Source organism: Anomaloglossus baeobatrachus, chromosome 11 (assembly GCF_048569485.1).
Source record: "Anomaloglossus baeobatrachus isolate aAnoBae1 chromosome 11, aAnoBae1.hap1, whole genome shotgun sequence".
Classification (NCBI taxonomy): domain Eukaryota; kingdom Metazoa; phylum Chordata; class Amphibia; order Anura; family Aromobatidae; genus Anomaloglossus; species Anomaloglossus baeobatrachus.
This window is the reverse complement of record NC_134363.1, coordinates 152,866,381-152,887,091: the sequence shown is the minus strand read 5'-3', so window position 1 is coordinate 152,887,091 and position 20,711 is coordinate 152,866,381.

Below are 20,711 nucleotides of genomic sequence, written 5' to 3'. Positions count from 1 at the left end.
TTATTAAATGCGGAAAAAAGTTTCATCTCTTTGATAGATGTGCCAGCCTGGATAGTAACATTACGTCCAGTACAATGAAGTCTGCAAGTGTAGTAAACAGCCGAGTACATGTGCCGTACATGTGCCTGCGCAGCCAGGAATTCCTTCTTAAAAGGGAAATTACGTAAAAAATTAAAAATTCTTATACATAGCAATGTAAATGTAAAAGTATTTTTGGACATATGGATCATTTATTATATAAAAGGCCTCTGTTGACCAAATAACTGCCATGTTTCGCCGAAAATAGGCCCTACCCTGAAAATAAGCCCTAGCAGAATTTTCAGCCTTTTCGGAGTAAGACTGAAATATAAATCCTACCACGAAAATAAGCCCTAGTCGCAGTTCAATAATGAAGTGTCCGGGCAGCTAAAAAAGTTAAAGAATACTGCAGGATAGTTTATTAAAGAAAGTAGACACCCCCAAAAGAGAGAAGACAAGCCCCGCAATCGTATTCACCAGACCAGGATGCTGTGGAACGCGATGACCTGCAGTGAAACGCATTGAGGACCTGCGGTGAAATGCACACACACACATCCAGTGACACCGTACTGCTCCGGTGACCTAGGATGCTGTGGAATGTGAGCATCTGCTGTGGAACGCATCGAGGACCTGCGGTGGAACACATAGAAGACCTGTAGTGGAACACACAACACATAAGGACCATATAAACACTCTGGAAAATAATGGGGAAAAAACACGATATTAAAGATCAATTAATAAGGACCATATTAAATCACACACACACACACATCCAGTGATACCGTAGTACTTCGCTGACCTGGGACACTGAGTAATGCAAGGACCGAAGGTGGAACACATCAAGGACCTGCGGTGAAACGCATTGGTTCTCGATGTGTCGCGGGCGGAAGAGGGGACGCTGCGCTCTCCGGCTGCTCGGTGGCTCGAGCGATGGGCCGGATCCCGGGGACTCGAGCGGCGCTCCTCGCCCGTGAGTGAAAAGGGGATTGGTTTTGGGGGTTTATTGTCCGTGACGCCACCCACGGTTGTGGTGATTGTGTGGACACCACCGCTGCTCTGTATGGGGATCCCGGGAGCGGTGACAGGGAGCAGCTTTGTTGTTATTTCTCCCCTCCGTGGGTAGGGGGTTGGTTGTCCCGGGGCCCGGTGATGGGGTAGGGGTGAATGGCAGGCCGGGTGCGGGGCCTGGTGAGGTGCAGGGTCGCGGGGGCAGCGCTGTGCCGTACGGCACGGTGGTACTCACTCAGCCTGAGACGTTGACACAGTTCTCGGTAAAACACACAGCTGGAAAGACGGTTCCCACGGACGGCTGCTGTTGCTTTTCCCCGGTAGTTGACGGTGACTGTCTCTTTCCCTGCACCTAGTGTAATGTTGGTAGCGATGGGTTCCCACCGGTAACCCGCTCCCCGACTTGGATATGGGAGGGAGGAGCACCTCTTTGCCCGCAGGTGCTGGCCTGGAGAAACTGGTGCCTTGGCGGTGGCGGTGTCTCTCTCCTACGGTTGGACTGTTTCCTTCAATCGGGACTTAGTTGCTGGGAGACCCGGAGGTCCCCTTCACTGACGGATTTGGCAAATTCACGGCGACTCCTAGCCTTGCCGGGATCCGAAAGGCCCCTGCCAATGGTGCTGGCTTCTCTTCGTATACCGGTCCGGTACCGCCGGGCCACCACCCGTCCATGGTCCTTTCGGCAACCTCCGATCAGCCTCTCCTGCAGACGGTCACCGCCGTCTGCTAACCTTGCTGTCTCAGTCCGGGGCACACACCCGGACCAACTTCAGGCTTTCAAACTGCCACTTTCTCCTTCACTTCAACTCCTCTCATTTGCTCCTCTACCACTTCACTCTAACTTCAACTTCAGCTCTCACTAATCTGCCTGGTTTTCCCGCCTCCAGGGCTGTGAACTCCTCGGTGGGCGGAGCCAACTGCCTGGCCCACCCCCTGGTGTGGACATCAGCCCCTGGAGGAAGGCAACAAGTGTTTCTGGTTTAGCTTTGGTGTACCTATCCGGGGAGTAGGGTGTGGTGGTGTCATGACCTGTGACCCCTGGCTTGCCCAGGGCATCACAGATGCATTCCACTACAGGTCCTGAGTTTCACAGTGTACCAGATCCCGCTGCTGCCTGGAAGCAGTGCAGTATCACCGAATGTCACTCTTTCCGGGTGTAGCAAGCGTGGCGAGGTGCATTCAGACTGTGCGTCTGATGCACAAAAAAATACAAGAAAAGGAGGTCACTGTCGACACAAAAACAATAGGAAGCCCTGGAACTAGTAAGAGAGGTAGGTGGGCACCTCCTAACCTCACCTACAGCTGTTACTCCTCTCCTTAAAAGTCCCTATACAGTCACCGCAACTGTCGCTGAACAGGAACCTGGGACCCTATGAAGACTCTGTAGTAGCCCTGAATAGTGAGGGGCAGGTGGGGTTCACTAGGCCTTACCACTGCACTAACAATACACAAGGCAAGAAAAGACAAACAGGGGGAAAATTAACAACCAAAAGGATATAGCCTGAGCACAGGAACTTGACTTGCGAAAACCTTCCTCAAAGGTAGTCAGGACACAAATGACTTTGTATCTTCAGCAGGGAATGCTGGGATACACCACTATTTAAAGCTGAATGGCATGACTACTTAGTAAGTTCAACTGATCACTCAGCAAGGAACTGCTTTGGAAAAGCTGCAATAGCAAAACCGGCACTTAACCACTTCAGTGCCAAGAGAAATGACAGTCCAAAGACTGTCACTGGTCTCAACACACAGGGAAACGATTGGGACACCGGATGTGTGTGTCTATATGTGTTTGTGTGTATATGTATGTATGTGTATGTGTGTGAGTGCTGGCCGGCCGGAAGCAGGGGAAGATAACTGCAAAGAAGACTAATACCTGCAGGGAGTGCCCGCTGAGGCCCTAGGAGCAACACAGATGTCCTGGGTCTGGTTACTACGATTCTCCTGGGTGTCTGCCTTTCTTAGGGGGGTAAACGTACCATGTTTCCCCTACAATAAAGGCTGCTTTACACACAACGATATCGCTAGCGATCTCGTTAGCGATGTGACACGCCCAGATCGTTGTTATGATTTGCCGAGATTCCTCATAGGTCGTTTTGTAGCGTCACACGTACACATCTCACAAACGACGCTACGTGTGGATGTTGTTCGTCGTTGGCAGGGTGTCAAACGTAGCAATATGTCTGCTGCGTTCCAAACGTCGAACAATATTTTGAAACTGAACGACGTGTCAATGATCAACAATTTTTACCCTATTTGCGATTGTTCGGAGTCGCATGTAGGTGTCACACTTAACGACGTCGCTAACGATGACAGAAGTGCGTCACGAAAACCATGAACCCGACGACATATCGTCAGATAAATCGTAGCGTGTAATTGCGGCCTTAAGTCCTAGCACATTTTTCGGGGCAAAAAATAATATAAGATGGTGTCTTATTTACGGGGGTATGTGGTTTGCACCCTAAACTACAATTTGTACAATCGAACATCCAAGTTTCCTTCTTCGGTAATTTGGTGATTTGCTGGAATTGGCACAAGAGAAATTTTTATGCCACTCGTTATACCATCCGATGGCTGTACAGAGCACAGGTTGTACAGCACTTGCCTGTTCCGTGACCTCCAGAACTTCACTACTTGCCGTATTCCTCCCTCCATCCACTGACAGTCACATTGGTCACAGTCCTCCATGTGTACGGGATTTTTCCCGACTGACCGGCCAACATATGCCTTCGGTGAAGATAACGTTCTCCAGGAGATAACGAGAGCGGTGACCTGTAGATCTGCTAAAACATAGACTTCCTCATATTTGCACAGATTACAGAGCAATCTCAGTAATAATTACAGTCTGATTCACGTGCAAGATAAAATCTGTGCAATTTTCCAAGTGTCCAAAAATAACCTTCATAAGGTCTTCTATCTCTAATTACTCTCTATTCCAGGCTGATATTTTTAGGTCATACTATCCGAGCTGTAGGGAGACTCTGTTTTCCACCTGCCGTTCCAGGAAGACTCCATTACACAATTTCTCAGCTGTCTCCATACTAAGGCGGGCTTTGCACATTGCGACATCGCAAGCCGATGCTGCGATGTCGCACGCGATAGTCCCCGCCCCCGTCGCAGGTACGATATCGTGTGATAGCTGGCGTAGCGAAAATTATCGCTACACCAGCTTCACATGCACTCACCTGCCCTGCGACCGTCGCTCTGGCCGGCGACCCGCCTCCTTCCTAAGGGGGCGGGTCGTGCGGCATCATAGCGACGTCACACGGCAGGCGGCCAATAGCGGCGGAGGGGCGGAGATGAGCAGGATGTAAACATCCCGCCCACATCCTTCCTTCCATATAGCCGCCGGCGGCAGGTAAGGAGATGTTCCTTGCTCCTGCGGCTTCACACACAGCGATGTGTGCTGCCGCAGGAACGAGGAACAACATCGTACCTGTCGCGGCACCGGCATTATGGAAATGTCGGTGAATGCAATGATAATACGATAACGACGTTTTTGCGCTCGTTAATCGTATCATCTAGCATTTACACAGTACGATGTCGAAAGTGACGCCGGATGTGCGTCACTTTCGATTTGACCCCACCGACATCACACGTGCGATGTCGCAACGTGCAAAGCCGCCCTAAGATTCAGGCTGACACAGCCATAGATTCTGTCATAAAACACAAAAAAACCTGAGCTGAAACAATGTTCAGTAAACATGCAACATTAAGCATGTGAATTGCAGCCTTAAGACTAGAAAAAAACCAAAGAGAAAATTGCATGAAAAATACCCTGACTATAAATAAATAAATTGCAAGTGCTTAATAACAGGGTACTTAGTGTATACATTTTTGCAAAAAGGTAAGAAGCTGTCTCACCTCGTCAAGGTGTACCCATCTGAGACAGTCCCTAACCTACTGAAGTTAAAAACATTATCAATACCTGACTTGTGTCATGTCAAACTCCAATATGAATGGTGGCAAGTGGTCAGCTGTGTCCCAGATTAAATACACAGTGAAGTGAGACGCAATTAGTTGTTCAGTCTCAGTATTAGGAGGGCTGCGCCCCCAACTTGCAAAAAAGCAAGATAACATACAAAAAACACAAAAACCTGAGCTGAAACAATGTTCAGTAAACATGCAACATTAAGCATGTGAATTGCAGCCTTAAGACTAGAAAAAAACCAAAGAGGTTTTTTTTGGTTTTTTTCTAGTCTTAAGGCTGCAATTCACATGCTTAATGTTGCATGTTTACTGAACATTGTTTCAGCTCAGGTTTTTTTGTGTTTTTTGTCTGTTATCTTGCTTTTTTGCAAGTTGGGGGCGCAGCCCTCCTAATACTGAGACTGAACAACTAATTGCGTCTCACTTCACTGTGTATTTAATCTGGGACACAGCTGACCACTTGCCACCATTCATATTGGAGTTTGACATGACACAAGTCAGGTACAGAATATGTTTTTAACTTCAGTAGGTTAGGGACTGTCTCAGATGGGTACACCTTGCGAGGTGAGACAGCTTCTTACCTTTTTGCAAAAATGTATACACTAAGTACCCTGTTATTAAGCACTTGCAATTTATTTATTTATAGTCAGGGTATTTTTCATAGATTCTGTCATGCCAGAGAATTGAGCAGATTATGCTCATGACGCTATGATCAATCACGGATCGGAGTATGATCAGAGAGTCCGCTAAATGTGATCCGATTCTCTGGGATGAGAATTGGAGTACATTGCTAGGAGAAGGAGAACAACATTTCTCCATGTTCTCCATTCTATTGTTACACGGAGATTTGGAAATTTTCACAAACTTCGCCCACTGTCATGGTGCCGTCAGGTTCTGTTCAGACTACAGATTCTGGCACTCCGCCTGATAACTCCTCCGACTCGGGCATCAATCTGCTGAGTGTTAATTCAGAGCCAAGCTAGCAGGAGCTAATCTCTGCTAGTTTGCTTGTATAGCCTGCTTTACACGTTGCAATTTCGCATACGATATCGTATGCGATTTGCAACACCCCATCGTATGTGCAGCACGTTCAATTTGTTGAATGTGCCGCACATACGATTAACCCCCGTCACACGTACTTACCTACCATACGACCTCAATGTGGGCGGCGAACATCCACTTCCTGGAGTGGGAGGGACGTTCAGCGTCACAGCGACGTCACGCGGCAGCCGGCCAATAGAAGCGGAGGGGCGGAGCTGAGCGGGATGTAAACATCCCGCCCACCTCCTTCCTTCCGCATTGTGGGCCGGGAGCCGCAGGAGGCAGGTGAGATCTGTTCATTGTTCCCGGGGTGTCACACACTGCAATGTGCGCTACTCCGGGTACGATGAACAACCTGACGTTCAATTCGTCAGGAATGAACGACGTGCATGCGATTAACGGTTTTTCGTTCATTCGCAATTGCACGTCGCTGTCACACGCTACAACATACCTTACGATGCCGGATGTGCGTCACTTACGACGTGACCCCGCCGACACATCGTAAGATATCTTGTAGCGTGTAAAGCGGGCTTTAGTCTCCTTTGATCACCTACTGTGGGGGAGACAATCATATCTGCTCTCCTCCTATATACGCTGACTGACTCCTTCCACCTATGCCAGCTATAATTTATATTAAGGAGTGAAAAAAATAATTGAATTCAGCCTACCCCTTAGTTGTCCACAGCTCCACTGATGCATGGCCTGAAAACGGAGATCACATCAGGACAATGGCAGGAAAAAAGGGAAAAACAGCCAGCACCAAAATTCTCAAGAATAAAACTTTTCTTTATTTCTTCATTTTAAAAAAGAGTGTGTAAAAGTGGAATAAAAAATAAAAAAAACATGGCAGTACCCTTACATGTTTCAGACCTCAGGGTACTGCCATGTTTTTTATTCCACTTTTGCACACTGTTTTTTTAAAATGAAGAAAAAAAGAAAAGTTTTATTCTTGAGAATTTTGGTGCTTGCTGTTTTTCCCTTTTTTCTTATAATTTATATTAGTTGGTCTGGGGAGGTGTGGTGATTCAAATTATCTGGTGTGATACCCGTTGCTGTGTGCAATTGTGGAATTAAGCCTTGTTGCCTTTTTGTTGCTACCCTCCTGCTCTTATTTTTCTCCAGAGTCTCTTTGTCTATTCCTGTGTGTGTTCAGTGTGTCAACGTTTTGGTTTTGCCTTGTCTGTCCTATCTGTTTACAATATTGCTCCCGCCACGTCCCTCTTTGGGGGGAGGGGGTATTAGAGTAGTATTTCTGAGGAGTATAGAAAGGAACGGGACTCCAGCATCTACACCATTAGGAGTAATCCAGAAGTGAGAGGGAGCCTAGGGTACCCTAGCGTAAAGGACAACATAGGAGTCCTCTGTCCCTTGCTATCCTGAAGTAACATTGTGACATCTATAAATCGGCGGAAATCGGACTGCACTCAGATGTCATCCAAGTGCAGTCTGATTATTTCCACACACTCATTAAACTTGAATGGGAGCACGCCGTCTGATTTCCTCTGTCACTTGCAGCATGTGGTGCTTTTTTAATCATGCCATATCTGCATGAGAAACAAAAGCGCTAATCAGCACTGCCACTGACCCATAGTGTAACCTTGGTCTGAATGCTATCTGATAAAACATAGAATAGCCCTTGTTTGTGCTATACCATGGTGTGTTCAAGCCCTCACAGCCACTAGCATTTTGCTCCCGGAAGAAAGCCCACTCCACCAAAGTAGTGTTATATCAATCTAACAGGCATGTGCACCACTACCAAACATGCCAAACTGCCAGCTCCTATTTACATCTGTACATATACTGTACATCCAAAATGGTGGCTCTTGCTACCACCACCGCTCTCAATCATCTCACAAGACGGGCCTCAATGATAGCCTCCAGCAACAAAGGGATTGGCGCCAGGGCTAATTCTCACATGAGCCATGACTAACAGGAGACTACAAACATCACCAGCTAAAAAGAGAAAGTGCCAATTAGTTCAGCAAACCAAACCACACACAGCTCAATCAACCTGTCCACCATAATGACAAACGTACTGGGACAGGGACACAACTATTAGTAATGGAATTCTGTCCAATTGTCACAGGGTATAAATACAGTCCGTGCCGTACGACATTGTGCCAGCTGTAAAGATTAGTGGGGGAGAGATAGCGCTAAGGGGCTGTTATCAAGGATCGGCCTAAGGCCCCGTCACACACAGAGATAAATCTTTGGCAGATCTGTTGTTGCAGTGAAATCATGGACATATTGTTCCATTTGTACACAGCCACAAACCTAGCACTGATTGTCCACAATTTCACTGCAACCACAGATCTGCCGCAGATTTATCTCTGTGTGTGACAGGGCCTTAAGACTAGTTCTCATAAAAAGAAATCAAAATATTTCAGGATACAAGACATATTGGACAGCTCTATCTTTGTAGCTATATTGTAGCTTCTATCTTTGCGGAAACAGTTTGGAGAAGACCCTTTTCCATTACCTATGACTGGACACAGTGCACAAGGTCCTTAAAGAAATGGTTGGGGGAGTTTAGTGTGGAAGAACATGAGTGTCCACCCAGAGCCTGGACCTGAACTCCATCCAACACCTTTGCAATGGACTATGACCATCCAGCCAAAGCCTGGACCTCAACTCTATCCAACACCTTTGCGATGGACTATAACCGTCCTGCCAGAGCCCAGACCTCGGATCCATTCAACACCTTTGCGATGGACTATGACCGTCCAGCCAAAGCCTGGACCTCAACTCCATGCAACACCTTTGCGATGGACTATAACCGTCCTGTCAGAGCCCGGACCTCAACTCCAACCAACACCTTTGCGATTACTATGACCTTCCAGCCAGAGCCTGGACCTCAACTCCATCCAACACCTTTGTGATGGTCTATGACGTCTGGCTAGAGTCTGGAAGTCAACTCCATCCAACACCTTTGCGATGGACTATGACCGTCTGGCCAGAGCCCAGATCTCAACTCCATCCAACACCTTTGCGATGGACTATGACCTTCTGGCCAATGCTCGGACCTCAACCCTATCCAACATCCTTGGCTTATATTAAAATCAAGATATATGTTGGAGGAGACAGTGTTTGACGGTACAAATGCTCTTCAAGATAAATTGGGCAAAAATCCCACAGATACCTTCAAAATCTTGTAAAAAGTCTTCCCAGAAGAGAGGACGCTGTTGTATCTGCAAAGGGGAAACCAACTCCATAATACTATCTATGAACTTAGAACGGGAAGTCATAAAAGCTCTTTTAGGTGTGATGTGGAGGTGTCCCAATACTTTTTCCCATATCTTGAATATATCAATGCCTCGCATCCATGTACACCTCTCTATAGACATACAGTAGGTGAGTAAATAAACATTCTCACCGCTGCCACGTGCTGAGGCCCCCAAAGATCCAGCAGTGACCACTGACATCAGAAGATCAAGTCTCAACTTGTCTGGTTTTACAGATTAAGGAAAAGAAGTAAATTGCTTCATAAGAGCTGTGAGTAGAGAATAATCGCCGGTATTGATCATCTGTACAGTATGAAGTGTGTGCGACATATGTACATTCAGAGTAGGACTTTAAAACTAAGGCAACCGAGGTATTGTCGGCTCAGCAAGAGCTCAGTGGGTGAGGGGGTTTTCTTGACTTCGGCTATTTGCAATGACCTCTATCTTACTTTACTCCATAGTGAGGTGTATAGAAGATATTTTGCCTATGGAATAATTGGAGACTGGTGATATAACCTTTTTCACACTGGTGGCGAAACATAAAAGTCCTAGCAATGGACAAAAAAATGTCTAACTTATAGTGTACCTATTGTTTATATTTAATATCCCGTCCCTTCCTAGTATGTGCAGCACAGTGGTGGTCCTGAGACCACCACAGATTGTATCCTGAACAGGCTAATAGATTTTCTATTGATCCCGTGCACCACACTGTCATGGAGGAGTTCAATGCTTCTGACTACTGAGCACCATGCTGTAGAGTGAGGTTTATTCCACAATTCTTGTGTCTCTGGACCCTGGACCCCCCCAATCTGCTGCACATGTTATTAAATAAAACAACCAAATGATATGTAGGCTTTGAAATGGAGATGTCAACCTGGGGAAGCCTTTCACAGAGCAATTCTGAAGCATTGGGTCTGAATACCCTGAAGAAGTGGCTTTTTCAGGGGGTATCGGCTTATATAAAATGGTCAAGGTGAAACATATTCAGATCTCCTATATTACTATACTACCTAAATATATTCCAACACCTAAATTAATTGAAACTCTAGACCAGACCTCTAAGTGACATCAGCCCCAACCCTGACATTGATGAGTAATGGTGATATGATTTCCTCTGTTCAGTCTTTACTGATGCCGTTTTTTTAAAAAGCATCTATTCCAGTGTTATTTTTGGTTGGTTTTGCAAAAATCTCATTAATCCCTTTAAATATCAAATGCCTGCAACAAATCAGTATCATATATTTTCTGCTATCACAGCATCCACACTACACTTATCTTCTCTGATACGTCTTCCTACTGACTTAAGCCCCCCATGATCTTTCGGCTAATAGCTATGTCGACCTCCAACCTGACTAAATACTTACCTTCTCCGTTCCAGATTCTTGTTCATCAGTCAGATTAATTAAAAGGAATCTGTCAGCAGGTTTTTGTTATGTAATCAGAGAGCAGCAACATGTAGGGGCTGAGACCCTGATTCAAACAATCTGATTGCTGTCATTTTGATACAAGCACTGTTTTCCCTATGTCATGAGTGTGCCGCGCTCTGGGGAGGATCTCTGGCGAGTCTGGGACCAGAAGGTCACAGCGTTTTTTTTTGTGCGCAGGTCTGCAACTTGTGTTTAAATGTATTTGCTTTCTTTTGGTGCTATGGGGATTTAAGGACTCTTTTCTATCTGGCTGTCCTTTGGAGCCTTAATGTGAGGTGCTGCTTTTTGTGATCACTCCCCTTCACTATAAATAGTCATGTCATGTGTCCTAACATCTGATGCTGGTTATAGAATCTCACCATTTTTATGCTGACTACTTTGGAATGTGCTTGTCTCTGGAAGATGCTGAGGAGTTGTGACAATTGCAGCTGTGAAGTTAACTGCATTGGAGTTGCTTAAAGTGTTTTCCTTTTTTGTATATATTTCCCCCCTGTCTGTATCCCTACCCCTGTGTTGTATCATTATAGTGGTGAGACTAGTGCTCCCACCAGCCTTCTCACTAGCCAGGGTGATTTTAGTGCCTGTCGGAGCCTAGGCAGTTAATCGGCAATGAGGGAAAGGACTCGTATAGAGATGTTAGGGAGTGCAGGAATCAGCCTCAGGTGAGCGTAAGAAGTGACCCCACTCCTCTTTCCCTAGGCCCACCATTGTATCATGTTCCTGGAGTACTCTGTATGTTGCGGCGCGTGCCGGGGTTCCGTTATTCCTGGCAGAACCCTGGTAATCACTTTGTGACACTCTGCTTCCGATATAGCAGAGTTCAGCATGCTGAGTTCTGTAAAACCTCACTCACACCACTGATTGGCTGCTTTCTGGGTATACTGTACATTGACAAAAAGCTGCTAGTCAGGGATAAGGGTGTGGTTGGATTAAAAAGCAGGAGAAACCTAATCCTGTAGTGTTAATTTCCTGCTGATAAAATAATGATTTTATTGAAATAGCAGCACACAACCTAATAAGTGAGACATCACTGGAATCAGGCTCTCAGGCCATGCATCTTGCTTCTCTTAAATGACATAAAAAACCACACAATGAAACAGAACACATACAACAAAAATTGATACGTGAATAGGCCCTAAGGTGTACTCTTTTTTTCTTTAATAACCAATTAGTCTAAGAAAAGTTAATTGTATACCTGGTCCTATCCCTATAGGTAGGGGAATGCATATACTGTAGTGCTCATATGTTGAGTTTAATATTACCAATATGTGCACTGTTGTATACACAATATCACAGTAATTCTTCACTGTCTTTTCTCTGTGTACATAACTTGTAGGACTGTTTCATTATCTTTGATTATTCATTTACTTGCATTGGCTGTGATTAGTTTGTTTAGTGAATAATATAAAGCCACGTCATTGGGACGGTGAAGTTCTCGGTCACCTCTCCCTTCCTCTGTAACTTTACTCTAGAGCAGAAGGTTAATGTGGCAGCATCATATCAGTTTTATAATAAAAGATAGCAGAAATGGGTTACAGGCGGTCATATGTAATAAATCTAGGGCGAGATGAACAAATCAGGCAAAATTCAAGTTTGCCTGTTTGTGTGGATGTTCCTGGAAACTCGATTTGCAGGGAAGTTATTCTTCAAAAATTTAATTTCCATTATTATTCTCTAGGGTCTCTTTATTTTACAAAGGTGTGATGGCAAGGACTGGACAGGTGACTGAGGAGCAAAGGGGATGGAGCAATAAGTGGTCATTTTTTTTACTTTTTTTTAACCTTTTAATGGCCTTTTATGAAACCACTGTGAACACAAAAATATAGCACCCAAACAGCCACCAATACAGGAACACAGCGCCAGAACCACCATCAATACATTAATACATCACCAGAAGCATCATCAGTAATGGAATACAGAACCAGAACCCTCATCAGTGGAGGAATACTTCACAAGAACCACTGTCTGTACATGAATTCAGCACTGTAACCACAGTCAGTACATAAATACTGCACCAGAACTACCATCAGTACATAATGCATAACATGGAAAATTAGCGTTGATTGGAAAATGCGGCGAGAACTGAACAAATGACTGAGGAGCAAAGGGAATGGAGACGTGAGAGTGGTAAGATTTTTTTTTTATTTTTTAATCTTTTAATGGACTTTTATGAAACTACTGTGACCATAGGAATATAGCACCCAAACAACTGCCAATACAGGAACACAGCACCAGAACCACCATCAATACATTAATACATCACCAGAAGCATCATCAATAATGAAATACAGCACCAGAACAATCATCAGTGCAGAAATATATCACCAGAATCACCGTCAGTACATGAATATGTACCACCCCGCACTCGGCTGCAGCCGAGCCGCTCGGATCCGGGCTCGTTGGTGGGTGGCTCGAGCGCCTCTGGACCCGGGGTCACTTCGCTCTGAAAGGGGCTGGCGCTTTGAAGGGGTTAGGTTTACGGCCAGGACCGTGGTTTTTAGGTAAGTTCGTGACGCCACCCATGGGTTGTGGTGAATGTGGACACCACCGCTGCTGTTTACTAGGCACCCGGGGGAGGTTTTGCACAGCAAAGGTGTTAACCCCTCCGTGGGCAGGGGTGATGGCCCCGGGACCCGATTGGATTGGCGTGTCGGTGCTTGGCGGTGCAGGGCAGTGCGCGGCCCGAGGGCCCAGTTGTACTCACTATTATTGATGCACAAGAGTCTCTGGTAAACCAAGATGATGGTGCTGCGTCTGGTCCCCCTACTCGGGTTGGTGGTCTCTGCCTTTCTCCTGCACCTTGTATTGTAGCTTTGGCTGCCTGTGCTTCAGCAATGGGAGCCCGCTCCCCGGCGTTGTGTATGTCAGGAGAGCCCATTTGCCCGCAGACGCTGGCTGTGGGATCTCTCTGCCTATGCGGTGGCTTTCTATTCCCCTCGGTGGGCTGTTGTCTTCAGTCGGGACTTGGGTGGGAAAGGACCTAAAGTCCAGACCTCAATCAGTTAATTAACGTGGTCCACTGGTTTCTGGACCTCGCTTCAGGGTCTGAGTACCCCCCTTTGTGCTCCGGTTTTCAGTCGGTTCCCCGGTTCAGTACCGGCGGGCCACTACCCTGTCCCGGTCCCTTAAGGTTCAACCGAGCCGTCTTCCCGGCTCCTGCAGGCTGAGGCCACCGTATGCCTCCTAGCCAGAGGTGACTGGGCTCCAACCCAGACACCTGTTTTCAGTCTGTGGCAGACCTGGGCATAGGTCTGCCTCTGCACTTGAACTTCACCACTCCACTCAACTGCCCTAACTCAACTCCACTGAAAAACTGACTGTTTTCCTGCCTCCGGACTTGTGAACTCCTCGGTGGGCGTGTCCAACCGCCTGGGCACGCCCCCTGGGGTGAACATCAAACCCTGAGGGAGGTGACTAGGGTTTTAAGGGTGGCTGATGACACCTTTTTAGGGGACAGGTGTTATGCAAGGGCCTACCTGTGACTACCTGGCTAGTCCAGGGCGTCACAAATACATCACAAGACCCGTCATCTGTACATGAATTCAGCACTATAACCACAGTCACTACATAAATGCAGCACCAGAACTACCGTCAGTACATCATGCATAACTGAAAACACCATCAGTACATGAATACAGCACCAGAACAATCATCAGTACATGAATACATCATCAAGTATAGCACAGTAATCAAAGTTGATGTCAGCATCCACCATATACAATTGTATCACATGAACCTGCAACTCACAGTATAAGATGCAGGGAGTTGTTACGCCATAGACTTTCGCGCAAGGTAAACACCCATCTAACTCTATCCCATGCTACACCATTGATTAGAAAGCGTGTGGCCCCATTAATGTAAGACTGTTTCTGGTAGTGCAGTTCAGAACCATTCACGACCACTTTACTATGATTATTGAGAAGGAACCCAATACATATTAGACTAAAGTTGGCCAAAACTTTATGGGATCAGTAAACCATCTAATTTGTATAGTGGTCTGCCAACTATTTTCAACATTTTCAGAATTTCCATGGTCGATCATATTGCTCTTCGCGGATATAAGTTGCTGCCAGAGGAGTGTGGGAGCAGCTCTCTAATAGGGAGCATCTGAGCACTGATGGCACTCCCTTCAAAATGGCAGGACTTGATAAGAGGAACTTAGTGGGTCCTAAGGCAATGAAAACTATACAAGAAAGACTAATACCATTTTTGCATACGCCCTGCAATAAAAAGACACAATGAAGCGTTCAGTCTGTATTGGCCTCGTCCCCCATGTCCAGCAAAACAATTATCCAAGATTACGTCAGTCTCAATATTTGCAGTATAGGTAAATATGGGTGGAGATACACCCTAAAAAGCAATTATACTATGTATCACAGTTGTAGCTAATTATTTATATTGATACTTATCTCTATCTGCGCTTTCTAGTTTGTAATTTAGGAAAAATATTCTGCACCTTGTCCTTAGACGTCCTCCAATATCTGCATCTACATTCGAAAATTGTGTGATTAGAGAAGTATGACATAATCCGAGAAGCTTGGACGAAAGTAATAATGAAATGGGAAGGGAATTGCTCCTCAAGGTAAGTTATGCACACAAATACCGCAGTGTTGTATGTATACACACATACTAATATAGTAATTAGATACACTTCAAAAGGTTTTCAGTAAAGCTTATAGTGGAAACAACCCACTGATCATTTACGAACTTCACCTTTAGATTACATAAGGGGCTAAATATGCCTTACGTAGTTTTGAAGCAGCAATTATACATGTCATGGTTTCCACCAAAGCCTAACCAGTTAATAAGAGGCGTGCAAGCGACACCGGCAAGTAATAGACAACAACATTATTTTGGAGATGACGTTTTATTAAAAGTTCTTCAGTGTCACGAGTGCGTCATGTCCACATGTTACCTCTGGGGGATCTGAGATCAGGAGGTCTCAATGCTTAATTGATTGCAGGACCTCTGTGGAGTCCAAAGAGTTTTGGAGTGGATTTACTTTCATTTGATGCTGAAGGGGTTAAGAACCTTTAGCATTCTGGCTGAGATTACTCATAGTCTTAATCAGAGCAGCATCATTTTATCATCACTCTATATTTACCCACTCCTGGCTTCACTCCATGCCGGTGATAGATCTTCTATACTGACTACTTTGAAAGAGCCTGTTTCTGGAGAAGCTGAGGTGTTTGTTTCAGTTGCAGCTGTGAATTTTCCTGCTGGAGAAACTTAGGAGAGATATTTGTTGTGTCTCTCACCACCTGTTTGTCTTCCTTTCCTCGTGTTTTATTGCAGTCACGAGACTAGTGTTTTGCTGACCTACACACTAGCCAGGGTCAGTTCAGGGCCAGCGAGGGCCTAGGCATGTGACGGCGCACGTGGGCAAGGACCTGTCTAGGGTAATTAGGGAGTGCAGGGCTCAAACTCAGGTGGGTGTTAGGCGGCAACCCTACTTCCCTATCGCCAGGGCCATCCGTTACATCTTCCATGGTGTTTCCTCTGTATTGCACCACTTGCCAGCTGTACATAATGATAATACTGATAGTATGTGCTCACCTGGTGAGGTGGATTCTCTAATCCATATGCCTGGGAAAACAGCACAGACCAGAGGTAATGGTGCAGCAGAGGAGGTCTTGATGGTCAATGTGGATCAGTGAGAAGCTTGATAGTAAAGTATGCTGGACAGTACAAAAAAGCAGTTGAGCAGGTAGCACAGATTAAACAGAGCCAGGTGTGTGAATATACATAGTAACAGTAAGTGTATCGGAAACTGGTATTTTCCAGTCATACAATGGTTAATAATAGGAATCACAAAATCAAATGGTAAGTACAGTATGGTATTTTCCAGCATGGAAAAGGTTAATGGCAGCAATGTATGCAAATTGGAACTTGTGGCAAGAAAATGGTTAACTGCAGGATAGCAGTGAATTATAGGCAAACTGGGGAGTCGCTGGGATTCATTGTACCCTCAATGAACTATAGCTCCACGCAGCCGACAGGACTCATGCAGTCCCAAACTATAACACTGCCTTTACCATGCCTGACTTTAGGCAGGACACACTTTTCTTCGTCCTTCTCACCTGGTTGCCGCCACACACGCTTCACACCCTCTGAACCAAATACGTTTCTCTTGGTCTCATCAGACCACGGGACATGGTTAGAGTAATCCATGGGCTTAGTCTCCTTGTCTTCAGCAAACTGTTTGCAGGCTTTCTTGTGCATCATCTTTAGAAGATGCTTCCTTCTGGGACGACAGCCATTCAGACCAATGTGATGCAGTGTTCAGCGTATGGTCTGAGCACTGACAGGCGGACCCCCCACCCCTGTATCCTCTGCAGCAATATTGGCAGCACTCATAAGTCTATTTTGAAAAGGCGACCTCTGGATATGACGCTTAGTACGTGCACTCAACCACTGTGGTCAACTATGGCAAGGCCAGTTCTAAGTGGATCCTGTCTTGTTATACCGCTGTATGGTCTTGGCCACCATACTGCAGTGCAGTTTCAGGCTGGTGACAATCTTCTTATAGCCTCAGACATCTTTATGTAGAGCAACAATTCTTTTGTTTCCAGATCCTCAGAGAATTCTTTGCCATGAGGAGCCATGCTGAACTTCCAGTGACCGATAGGAGAGTGTGTGAGGGATAACACCAAATGTAACACCCCTGCTCATCATTCACACCTGAGACCTTGTAACACTAATGAGTCACATGACTCCGGGGAGGGAAAATGGCCAATTGGGCACAATTTGTCCATTTTCACTTAGGGGGTGTACTCACTTATGTTGCCAGCGCTTTAGACAATAATGGCTGTGTGTTGAATTATTGAGAAGACACCAATTTTACCCTGTTATACAAGCTGCACACTGACACTGTACATTGTATCACAGGGTCAGATCTTCAGTGTTGTCCCATGAAAAGGGCCCAGTTATCAAAGGTTCCCATTCTTAGGGTACCTTCACACTTTAGCGATGCAGCAGCGATCCGACCAGCGATCTGACCTGGTCAGGATCGCTGCTGCATCGCTACATGGTCGCTGGTGAGCTGTCAAACAGGCAGATCTCACCAGCGACCAGTGAACAGCCCCCAGCCAGCAGCGACGTGCAAGCGACGCTGCGCTTGCACGGAGCCGCCGTCTGGAAGCTGCGGAGACTGGTAACTAAGGTAAACATCGGGTATGGTTACCCGATGTTTACATTAGTTACCAGTGTGAGCAGGGAGCAGGGAGCCGCGCACACTGAGCGCTGGCTCCTTGCTCTCCTAGCTGCATTACACATCGGGTTAATTAACCCGATGTGTAATGCAGCTACATGTGCAGAGAGCAGGGAGCCGCGCACACTGAGCGCTGGCTCCTTGCTCTCCTAGCTGCTGTACACATCGGGTTAATTAACCCGATGTGTACAGCAGCTACATGTGCAGAGAGCCGGAGCCGGCAGCACAGGCAGCGTGAGAGCTGCGGAGGCTGGTAACTAAGGTAAATATCGGGTAACCACCTTGGTTACCCGATGTTTATCTTGGATACAGCTTACCTCAGCTGTCAGACGCCGGCTCCTGCTCCCTGCTCGCTTCATTTGTCGCTCTCTTGCTGTCACACACAGCGATCTGTGTGTCACAGCAGGAGAGCGGCTTTGAAGAAAACGAACCAGGGCTGTGTGTAACGAGCAGCGATCTCGCAGCAGGGGCCAGATCGCTGCTCATTGTCACACACAGCGAGATCGCTAATGAGGTCACTGCTGCGTCACAAAAAGCGTGACTCAGCAGCGATCTCGGCAGCGAGCTCGCTGTGTGTGAAGCACCCCTTAGGATTGCTGGGGGTACCAGTGGCCAGATGCCATGTGATCATAAGGTTATCCCCTATCTCTTGAGATTTTGGGAAACTCCTTTAAATTACAGGTACTTTAATAAAGGCAATAGAAACTGTCTGTGTGCCCACAACGTCCGTTACTAATATTAGGAATCTGAGCGCTGACCTGCTGAGTACATGCCTCCAGCCAACTGTACAGAGCAGAAAACTTTCCACACTAGTGAAGCTGGGCAGCTGAATTTCTCTAGACGGAGAAGGAAACTCACAGTATCTGGCTATGTGACCAATGCATATAAATTTATTAACCTGACTTCACGTGTAATCAAGGATGAAGGCAAAGACCTTAGGAGGATTCCTGGTGACCATTAGAGTGAGGCGGACCAGGCTGGAGAATTACCATCGGATGGGATATTAATAGAAATGTAATTTTTCTTTGTCCTAAATTGACATGTGAATTAAGGTGCACATAAGTATAAGAGCAAAGTCATCAGATCCCTTTGACTTTAGTGGTGTAGTGCCGATGTCCCTGAACAGATGCTGACTTACTCACCACTGGGTCGCATCCTTCCCCGCACTCCCCTAGCCATTCACATGTGCTGCTGCCTCCTTCCCCTCCTGGGCCCTGAACATCCCACATAGGGTTCCCGGGATTGCACCTAAAACGTGCGCTCGTGCACCGGACCTCCTCTTAAAGGGCCGATTCTCCATTTCCAGGAAATGCCTCTCATCCTATGGCTGAGAGGCAATGTGTAGTTAAGGCACTCTCCCATTAAGGGAGGTGACTGCGCAATGCCTTCAGTTAATTAGTCAGTCAGTCTGCTACCTAGCTAGTTTTCAGGTCATGAGCTCCTTTCCTGTTATCCCTGTGTCGGTCTCCAGTACATGCCTTCCCATACCTGTCTGTCTCTGCGGTGCTCACCATTCCTGTTTGTGTGCCGCCCCAGCAGCAGATCGAACCGCTCGGATCCGTGGACAGTGTCCATTCGTGGCTCAAGGGTCTTCGGACCTGCGGGCTTAGGGGCCACACTCTAAAGTAAAAAGGGGGATATTTACAGGGGAGTTGTAGTTTGTGATGATACCCGTGGTGTACGGTAATTAGGGCATACCGCCGATGCCGTTGGGAGTACCCGGGGTGATGGAGTGGGGCAGCAAGGTGTCATTGCCCTCCACGGGTAGGGGAAGGCCCCGGTACTCTGTGGGATGCCGTGGGATGCAGGGGTTACTCGGGTTGTCACTCAGTCAATAAGCAGACGCTGACAACCGGGTAAACCAAGTCTCTGGGTATTGCTGCCGCTTGAGGGGAGCTCGTCCAGGTCCCGTCCCCTGCAGTACTGCCTGGTGATCCATGACCTGCCTCCTGGCACAAAGTGTAGATTCTTCGTTGTGGCCCAGTAGTTTGAAACTTGCTGAGCCCCACTCCCCACTATGGCTAAGTGAGGGAGTCTGCTCTCAGGGCTCACGCTTGGGATTTCAGTGGGCCGCTTTTGGAAAGCCCTATCTCCCTCGTTACGCTAGTGCCCCGGACCTGGAGCTGGTGAGAACAGTCCATAAAGGCTCCATTCTCCGCAGGTTAATTGCCGGGATGCCTGAAGCTTCTCCCCGACCTAGGGTCCGTGTACCCCGTCATGCCTTCGGTCCCAGACCGGTGATAGTGCCAGGCAGCTGATCGTCCTCTCTGACAGGTCCCAGGCACCTAGCCTCAATCCCCTGCGACTGAGGGTCCGACTTCTGTAGGCCCAGACCACCGTCTGCAACTTAGTCAGCTGCCCCCTGGGAGCCACTACTCCCAGCTTCCTCTGAGCTCCTCTGAGCTCGAGGGCTACCCCTCATCTCTCTAACACCTTCCACCTCCCCTGCCTGACCCCTAGGTGGGCGGCCCTATTCCGCTTAAGCCGTCCACTGGTGTGCCTTGTGGGTGTGGTGCAGGGTGTATCTAGGATTTTGATTTGCTGTTGGAGGCAGTACTGCAAGATAGGGACCCAGAACCATGAGGGATTTGGAATACTGCACGGGGAGGGCAGTTTGTGCAGTACCCTGTGACGACCTGAGTAGCCAGGGGCGTCACATTCATACCCGCCTGTCCAGCCTGCCTCAGTCACCCCGCCTGTAGCCATCCATACCTGAGTCCGTTACCTGTCCTTGGCGTCAGCTGCCACAGTCCCAGTCACTGCCCTGGGAGTGGCACCTGGTGTCTGCCTTGCGGTGGGCGCTTAGTTAAGCCCCTCCCACTGAAGGGGTAAGCCCAGATCTCCTCTGTGGTCCAG